This window comes from Oreochromis aureus, unplaced genomic scaffold (genome assembly GCF_013358895.1).
Source record: "Oreochromis aureus strain Israel breed Guangdong unplaced genomic scaffold, ZZ_aureus HiC_scaffold_337, whole genome shotgun sequence".
Taxonomy (NCBI): Eukaryota; Metazoa; Chordata; class Actinopteri; order Cichliformes; family Cichlidae; genus Oreochromis; species Oreochromis aureus.
This window is the reverse complement of record NW_024108884.1, coordinates 9,176-18,632: the sequence shown is the minus strand read 5'-3', so window position 1 is coordinate 18,632 and position 9,457 is coordinate 9,176. Positions and strand designations below refer to the sequence as shown.

At 35.4% G+C, this 9,457-nt stretch overlaps 1 long non-coding RNA gene across 1 annotated transcript; it reads right to left on the bottom strand.

Moving 5' to 3' along the window:
- Positions 1-2,379: 2,379 nt before the first annotated feature.
- On the bottom strand, positions 2,380-8,415 carry LOC120436905. The gene is made up of 3 exons (XR_005610652.1): positions 8,387-8,415; positions 4,684-4,710; positions 2,380-3,146 (listed from the first exon to the last, which is right to left on the bottom strand). It is a non-coding gene; the product is annotated as an uncharacterized LOC120436905 (long non-coding RNA).
- Positions 8,416-9,457: the final 1,042 nt, after the last annotated feature.

Sequence of the window (9,457 nt, the reverse complement as noted above, 5' to 3'; positions counted from 1 at the left end):
TTCTCTGTATGTTCTTCTAATACGTTCCTTCTGCTTTTCTTGGAACATGGGAGATTCTCTGTATGTTCTTCTTATTCGTTCCTTCTGCTTTTCTTTGAATATAAGAGATTGTCTATAAGATTCTTTATATGTTTTTCTCATACGTTCCTTCTGCTTTTCTCGAAAAATGGGAGATTCTCTATATGTTCTTGTTATACGTTCCTTCTGCTTTTCTCGGAATAAAGAATCTTCTTTATACATCCTTATGACACGTTCTCTTTTTCTCTCTCTAATTTTAGCACTATCTCTATAGATTTTTCTCAAATATTCTCTCTGTTTCTCTCTATATGTAGCATTGAGTTTATACAGATTATTTTTGTACACACTCTTTTTCTTACTGTGATCAGAATCATGAGACTTTCTACTAGAATCTTTTTTCTTTGCCTTAAAGCTTTCATCAAGTGTGTACGTCTGTCTTTCTTTCTTTTTCTCATTTTCCTTTCTCTGTGGTAGTTTTTCTTGGACCAATAGTCGTCTCCTAATCTTTCTCCTTTGCTGTTTATTATGCTTCAACAGTTTATATGAGAGTTCCTCTGTTGTCTTAGTTAAACAGGAGGCAGTGTTTAAATCATTCTGAGGAACAGATTCTTTTGTTACCTGAGTGTCTCTTACAGAAGATGCAGAGGTTTCTATTTCTAAATAATCAGAAGGACAATTGTTCATCTCAGCAGCTGGCTCATTTGAATAATCCACTCTGGATGTCTGCTGAGTGGATTTTGGGATTTCAAATTCAGGTTCATTTAAAGCTGGTCCTGCAACAGTTGTAGCTGTTTGTCTGTTTTCATCAGCATCTCTTTGGTCAGCTGCGTTTTCACTGTGAAACTCGACAGGCTGTAGCTCATAAGTGCAGGATGGCGCGATGCTAAACATTCGGTACAAGCGTTTGATCCTGTCAATCATGTCGTTAAGACGTGTGAATTTTAACATAACTGCAGTTCCACCACTTACACTTAGCGACAATGGCATTCCAGTAGACTTACGTGGGTGAGGGTCAAAATATGCGTATTCACCTGAAGTCAGCCTGCAAACTGCGATGACTGTACCTGCCATGACTAGCAAAGCGTAGCGAACGTCTGAAACCAAACACTGTAGTCCCTGTTCAAGGCTCAGAAGGTGATCTGTACCATCGAATGTGCCGTAACGAGCACACTGAGAGATATGCACTTGATACTCGTGTCTGCGGCTGGTGACCACTGTGGGAAGCTCATCACAGGCTAGAAACACGCTGTTCACAAACCTTTTTCTGGCATCTGAATACACGGCATGGCCTTTGTCCAACACACGGTTTAGATCTGCTCTGGTAATGAATTCATCCTCGTGTAAGAATGACAGGAAAACCAAACTGTTAGCCATGCATTGCTGATTCCGGTACTTTCCATACTTAGCAGAGGCCTGGCTTCGGGATGCACAGACGCTACTCACTCGTGGATGACTTTCACTGTTTGTAACCTGTACATGAGACGGTCCTGGAGTTTCTCCATCATGCTGTGTTTGCACAGTTACCTGCTGTACTTTAGCAATTGGCACACATGCTGAGCGAACACCTCTCTTTACCACATCTGCATAAGACACTGCGGCTGTCTGAGCACTGCTCTGCACTTCTAGACTGGGAATAGTTGTAACAGACACATTTACCTGCTCACTGCTCTGAGAAACATTTACCTGTTCTTTATGCTTTTGCCATCTAAGCTTCTGGGACTGCGACCTTTGACTTTTTCTTGGCATTTTGTTGAAGTACAAACTGGACCTTATATGTATTTATACACAAATGTAAACAAAAGTCAACCTGTAAACACTGAAAAACCAATGACTTTAATAACTATTAAATCAGAGATTTATCAGAATTGATGTAAAAGGCTGACTTAAATACAAACTCAATATAAAAGTTATTTAAAGTTCTTTGAAAACACTTTGGTCTGTTTTATTGTAACTTTTTCAAAAACTATATATTATTACTTCTTATATTTTTTTTAACCAGACTGGATAACAAATAGGTCTATACTTCTGTAATGTAATACGCAGAATAAATCTCAACAATCAATCAACAGGCTATAATAAAACTCTTAGCTTTTAAGTAGACTTTGTGTAAATCTTTAAGATATTTAAAATTTAAAGCAAAAATAAGGAGCTGTGTTGGTGTGGTGATCAGATGACAGGCGATGAGGATTCTTCAGCTGGATGTTCTGCAGCAGTCAGGAAACAGGAAGTCTGAGTTCTCAGGGCAGCCTCTAGATGACAACTGTAACTGAACACTTGCACTGAGTGACAAAAGGGTTTGTCCTTAAATAATAGTATAAATTTGTAGTCAAATGTTATAGCCAATGAAACAGACTTGAAAAATGTATTTGAATCAAATTTAATATTTATGTGAATATAGCACTCTGAATATATTACAGAATAGTCAGATTATCTTATTACAAATAAACCTTATAAAAGGTGTATATTTTATATAATGTATCAAAGTAATTGGACCAGTAAGCCAAACTATCAGTGTTTATTCCAAAGAGTAATGCCAAGTCAAAACTACAAATGTAGGGCTGTATAAGTAGTTTCTACTATAAGTTCTACTGTACTGCAATTCTACTACTGTATATTCAACTTTCTAATTGTAATTTCCAGCAAATTGACTGAATGTGAGAGAGTTTAATGACAGGAAAGAAGGAGCAGTGAGAGCAGAGATCTCTCAGAATTCTTTAACAGATAGATCAAGTACTGGTACTTGGATTTCTGAAAACTGATTCTGAAAACTTTGATTTCTGAAAACTTGGATTCTGAAATTAGATAGAGCGCTTGGGATAGAGGGATACAAGATAGAATGGCTGTCAAATTAGATAGAGCAGTAGAGATAGAGGGATACAAGATAGAATGGCTGTCAAATTAGATAGAGCAGTAGGGATAGAGGGATACAAGATAGAATGGCTGTCAAATTAGATAGAGCAGTAGAGATAGAGGGATACAAGATAGAATGGCTGTCAAATTAGATAGAGCAGTAGGGATAGAGGGATACAAGATAGAATGGCTGTCAAATTAGATAGAGTCGGGAGAGTGATAGGATAGACAGAATTGCTTATAATGATAGAGAGAGAGGATCTTCTGCAGCAGGTCACCTGTAAGACACAAAAGGCCTGGAATTAGTCGTATTTCCAATATGCTTGGATTTACCATATTCTTCAGACTATATGACACACCTAAAATCCTGTCATTTTCTCAAAAATATACAATGTGCCTAGTGTATCGATTCTGGTTATGCTTACTGACCTCGAATGGGATTTCTGTGGTACACAGTGCTCAAAATTCTGTCAAATATTTTAGTAAGACTTCAGTAAGCTACAAAGCTGCGCTGCTTGATGTATTGTCAGAGCATTATGGCTACGATAGTCAGGACCCTCGCAGAGTAATTCGTACGGTGCTTCAACATAACATTATGGTGTGTGTACAAGGACCTGGCACGTGCTAAGAGACGTGCTTATGAAGCAGATTTCAAACTGATCAACCCATGAAGAGTTTGATGGATTTGTGGATGAGGAATGAACTGAAAAAGTGAGTGTATTGTTCTGTATTTTATGTATTACAACTGAACAGTGTTGAGAGTTGTTTGTGAATGACTTGAATAAAGTTTGACTTATCTGACTGTTTTGTTTGGCTTAATCTGCCTTAAAAACAGACTTTATGCCTTATAATTTCAAAAACACAGTACATGTAGGGCTTTAAATACTAAAGAGTTCTACAGTAAATTATTAGACTGAACAGAATGACAATGTTTAACAAATGATGGTGGAACTGTTATAAGGACATTTTTGCGTTCTATTAAAACAATAAACTAAGTCTATAAAGTCAAACCAAGACGTGCTGCTACAGTAACTTACTGTAAATATTATATGGTCCAAATAAACCCACACACTGAGGTTACAGCAGACAGTTTCAGGCCTCCTGCTTTAAACACTTTATATCCATTAAACTCAAAATAATTTATTGACTGGCCAAAAAGAACACAAAAACTTTCTCACATTTGCCTAAAAACATCTTGATGATCAGCAAGAGCTGTGCGGACTCACTGTACTGAACTGAATCTTCTAAAGTGAGAGAAATATTTCAGAAAAACACCAGCATTAAAGTCAAACATGGTGCTGTTACTGTGATGGTCCATAGTTCCTTTACTACTTCAGGACCTACATCAACTCATCAGGTCCTGAGTTTAATCACAGCTGGGATTTGCAACAGGAAATTGACATGAAGCACACAAGCAAGTCCAACTGACTAATCAGAATCTCGACTTTAATGAAATTGAGATCCTTAAAATGATTTCAAAACACTATTTTTGACCTTAATTAAGGCAACTCAGAAATTAAAGTGGACCAAAATCCCCCAGTGATGTAAATCAGTCATTACTAGTTACTATAAATGCTTGATGGTAGTTGTTGCTATCAGGGCTTTCACAGCTGGGTATTAGAGAACAAATAGCTCTGGTTTGGTTTTCTCTGCTTCATACATGAAATCATCACTTTAAAACTGCTTGTATTTGTATTTATCCAGGTCATCCTTGTTAGAAGATTTGAAACATGTGACAAAAAAGCATAAACAAAATAAATCTGCAAGGAAGAAAGACTTTTCCCAGCACTGTACCTCAGACAAACCTTTACTTACCAGACTTGAGACGATCAGATCAGCAGTCTAGACAAAGGAAACAAAACATCAGATCATTGTTCAATGATTCAGACTGTTGAGCCTCTTCACACACAATCCAATTTACTGTGGCATTAAATAACTAGTCAAATCCTCAATTTCTTCATGCCTTTATGAACTCACTGTAGTCTAAAGAGGGCACAATTTAATTGCAGAGTCTCAGATGGCTTTAACATGTTTAATAAAAACATTCATACTACAGAATTGCAAAGAATAGGCACCAATATTTGTTGGCACAAATGCAGGATATACCAAATATTTCGTACACAGAAGCTTTGTGGCTCCAACATTTTCTATCAGAAGTCAGTTCTAATAACATGTGAAGAACGACAACTTTTGATCTAATTTCAGATTTAAAATGTTGAATACAAATTAATTATTTAAATCAGAAGCAACAGAAAACCACAACAACAACAGTGGCACACCATTTTTTTAATGAAAATTTCTAAAAAATATTACACTAAAAAGTCATTCCATTGTACTTGTTGCTAACAATATTTATGTGTTTTGCAATATATCTCTTTTTGGCAACATTTATATTTAATTTTAAAATATTGGCTTTAATATACCTACTCACAACTGTACTTCTCTTACATTTTATTATTGCTTAAGTGTTTAAGCTATCACTTACAGTCACTCAGGCAAAATACTTCTAGTGTTTCGACTTCATGCTAATTCATAAGTGGAATGAAAGAGACAATAAAAATCGATAGCTGTGGTGCTCTTAAGTGTTTAAAGTACCACCTATATTCACCTAAAGCACTTTCATAGTTTTGCTTGATACTTAAATCCACAAACATAAGGAGAAATCGAACAATTGCATAAAGATATCTCAAACTTTTAACTATGTTTGGACTTGATAAGCCATCAAAAGTTAAAATCAGAGAAAAATGGGCTATTAAACTTCATTGACATTTTCAGGGGCAGTCAGTGGTCCTATGTGGGGGCTTTGCTGCTACAGATTCTAAATCCTCACTATTTGTCTTTGCCCATGAGTGAATGGCAAGATGACACAAATAGCCAAACTACTATAAGTAAATTACTAAACATTACCATTACTGTCTACTTACCAGCAAAGGCAAAACCAAAGATCTGTTCACTCTGTGTAACAAAAGACAAAGAACAAAAATACAGGATCAGACAACTCCAATCAGCATTAGAGTTAATACTGCATCACTCTCTGTAGTCAAAAAGATTCCAGAAACTTCTTTGTTAAACACAGCTGGAATACAAACAACAACTCTCCTCTGTTTTCTTTTCCTGCACCCTAATAAAGATTATCATCTTCCTAATGGTAATATGTAGTTTTATCCATTTGCAATAAGCCACACAAGTTTCTTTGTCATGTAATGCTCCAGAATTTAGGTTCGATTACTTAAGAGAGTAGATATCGTAACAATGATTTGCAACACCTAGCACTGCACACTTTACCAAATGGTGATGTCACAATTTAAAAGTAGGCAACAATCACAAATGATAGCTTGTATGGAATGTTTGTAGGCTTTAACATTTGAGGTGGCCTGAGTTCAAATTTTATTAACACAATAAAAACAAACAGTCTATTAACTTACACCAAGATGTGCTGCTACAATAACTTACTGTAAATATTATATGGTCCAACAAAACCCACACACAGGCTAGAGCAGACAGTTTCAGGCCACCTGCTTAAAATTCATGCCACATCACATGTTCCTTAATCCCCAAAGTTCTCAAATCCCTGTTTCTGTGTGTACTTACCTGGGACAACAGTACATCATAATATCTGGGCACACAGAAACAGGGATTTGAGATCCGTTAACATAAAAGTAAACAATACTTTACTCAGTATGACTTTTGGCAAAATGAGAAATTTGGAGATGGATGGTTTCTACAAAACAGTTTCCACATATTTCAATCACATTTGGGGCATGTTTAATACACAGCCATAAGCACTCCACTAAATCTAGGACGTACGTAAATGGCCGATTTAAAGGCCTAATTAAAAATGTAGTATGATGATAATTTCTTTGTAGATCATTTAATCATAAAATACAGAAATGAGTGCTGTATCTGTACTTTAGATTTTTTCCAGTCATCAACAAAATCTTTAATTAAAAGACTAATTCAAAGAGCAGTTTTCAGACAGTCACTTAATTATTGAAGGGAAAGAAGCTTTTGAAATCCACAAGGCCCTACTTGAAGACTTAATTGTACCTAAACTGTTGTTCATGAGCTGCTCTAATGTGAAAAAAGATGCGCTGCTACAATAACCTACCAACATCTGTAGGTCTGGAAATGTTTACACAGACTTTTCTAGGATTTGATGACTTTTGATGATCACCAATAGCTGTGCTCACTCACACCACTACATTGAATCTCCTATGATGAGAAACATTTCCCAGCACTGCACCTCAGAAAAACCTTTACTTACCAGACTTGAGACGATCAAATCAGCAGTCTAGAGAAAGGAAACAATTCATCAGATCACTGTTTGATGATTCAGACTGTTGAGCCTCTTCACACACAATCCAATTTACTGTGACACAAATTAACTAGTAAAATCCTCAATTACTTTAAGCTTTTTTAAGTTTACTGTAGTCTAAAGAGGAGATAATTGAACTGTACGGTCTCACATAGCTATAGCAAGTGTAATAAAAGCATTATTACTACAGAAATGCAAAGAACAGGCACCAATATTTATTGGCACAAGTGCAGGATACACCAAATATTTCCTACACAGAAGCCTTGTGGCTCCAACATTTTCTACAACCGGTCAGTTCTAATAAAGTGTGAAAAACCAAAACTTTTAATGTCCTTTTAGGTTAAAAACATTAAATACAAAGTAATTCTTTAAATCAGAAGCAACAGAAAACCTCATCATGTTTTGGTTAGTCTGATATCAATATGCAAATCCTAAAATACATGTAAATATTGACATGTTACAATAACAGAGGTGCAGAATGCTTTGTGATTAAAATGTAACGTCTTAAAATATTACACTAAAAAGTCCTTTCATTGTACCCATTGCTAGGAATATTTATGTATTTTGCAATGTCCCTTTTTGGCAACATTTGTATTTAATTTTAAAACACATTATATTCACTAAATAAGTAATAAACTAATTCGACACACTGGCTGTAATGTACCTAACAATGTCTACTCACACCTCTGGTTCTCTTCGTTTTTATTATTGCTTAACTGTTAAAGCTATTATTTATACCGAGTCAGGCAAAATACTTCTACAGTGTTCTGACTTTAATGTAATACATCAGCAGAATTTGAGAGACAATATAAATCAATACCTGTGCAGCTCTTAAGTGTTTGAGCAACCACTTATACTGACTCCCCTAAAACACTTTCATTGTTTTGTCTGCTACTTAAATCCACAAACATAATGAGAAAATGAACACCTGGATAAAGACATCTGACATTTAACTGTTTGGATTCAATAAACCATAAAAAATTTAAATCATACATAAATGGGGTATTAAACTTCAGGGACATTTTCAGGGACAGTCAGAGGCCCTGTGTGGGGGCTTTGCTGCTACAGGTCACAAATCCCGTGTTTTTGCCAATCAGTAAATGGAAACATATCACAAAAAGTCAAACTACTGTATGTAATTCGTCAAATGTGCTACGCAATGCCAGGTTCATACTGCTTCAGTTACAATCACTGTTTACTTACCAGCAAAGGCAAAACCAAAGATCTCGTTCAATCTGTGTAACAAAAGACAAAGCACAAAAATACAGAATGAGACAACTCAAATCAGCATCAGAGTCAATACTACATCAATCTGTGTAGTCCAAAAGATTCAGTACACTTCTTTGTTTACCACAGCTGGAATATAAACAAAAATTCTTTTTTTTTTTCTACACCTTATTAAAGATTACTGTCTTCATTAAGGTAATATGTGGTTTCATGCATTTGTAATAAGCCACACAAGTTTCTCAGTTATGTGATAGCTCTATTAGTTCGGTGCTGTTAGATAACACAGTAGATTTCATAAGCAATGATTTGCTACACCTAGCACTGCACACTTTATCAAATTCTGACATCACAATTTCAAAGCATGAACAATCATAAATGAAAGCTTGGATGATATATATACATATACATATATATACATATACACACACACACACACACACACACACACACACACACACACATACATACATACATACATACATATATATATATATATATGTGTATATATATATAGGCTTTAACATTTGATTTGGTCTGCATTCAAATTCTGGTCCCTACAAATATTATCACCTGCACACAGTATCATTTAGTATCATTTAATATGCTGTTCTTTTAAATATCTACATATCATATTAATAATATTAATGGCGCACTGCTGCATTTTATGTAGTTGAAGGTGGCCTTTTTTATATTTCATTAATTTTTCACAAACTGAGAAGTTAAACAGAGCTGCAGGTGTAGGTTTTATTTAAAAAAAAAAACAAACCCCTGCACAAACAAGTGTTTGTTAAACAGTTCTTAAAAATTTACTAAAAAACTAAAATTAATTGTTAAGACATGTTATTATTCTTATATTATGTGTTTTATCCTCACTCTCTCTCTCCCTTCTGTTAATTAACCCACAACACAGACACACTTGCACAGGCACATGACTCTTTTTCTCCTGGTGTTCTGGGAAACCATCCTACCGTTGTTTCTGCACATGTGCACAACACGAAATTCAGTGGCAAACCGTCCTACCTTTGTGAATATTAGTTAGAAAAATAC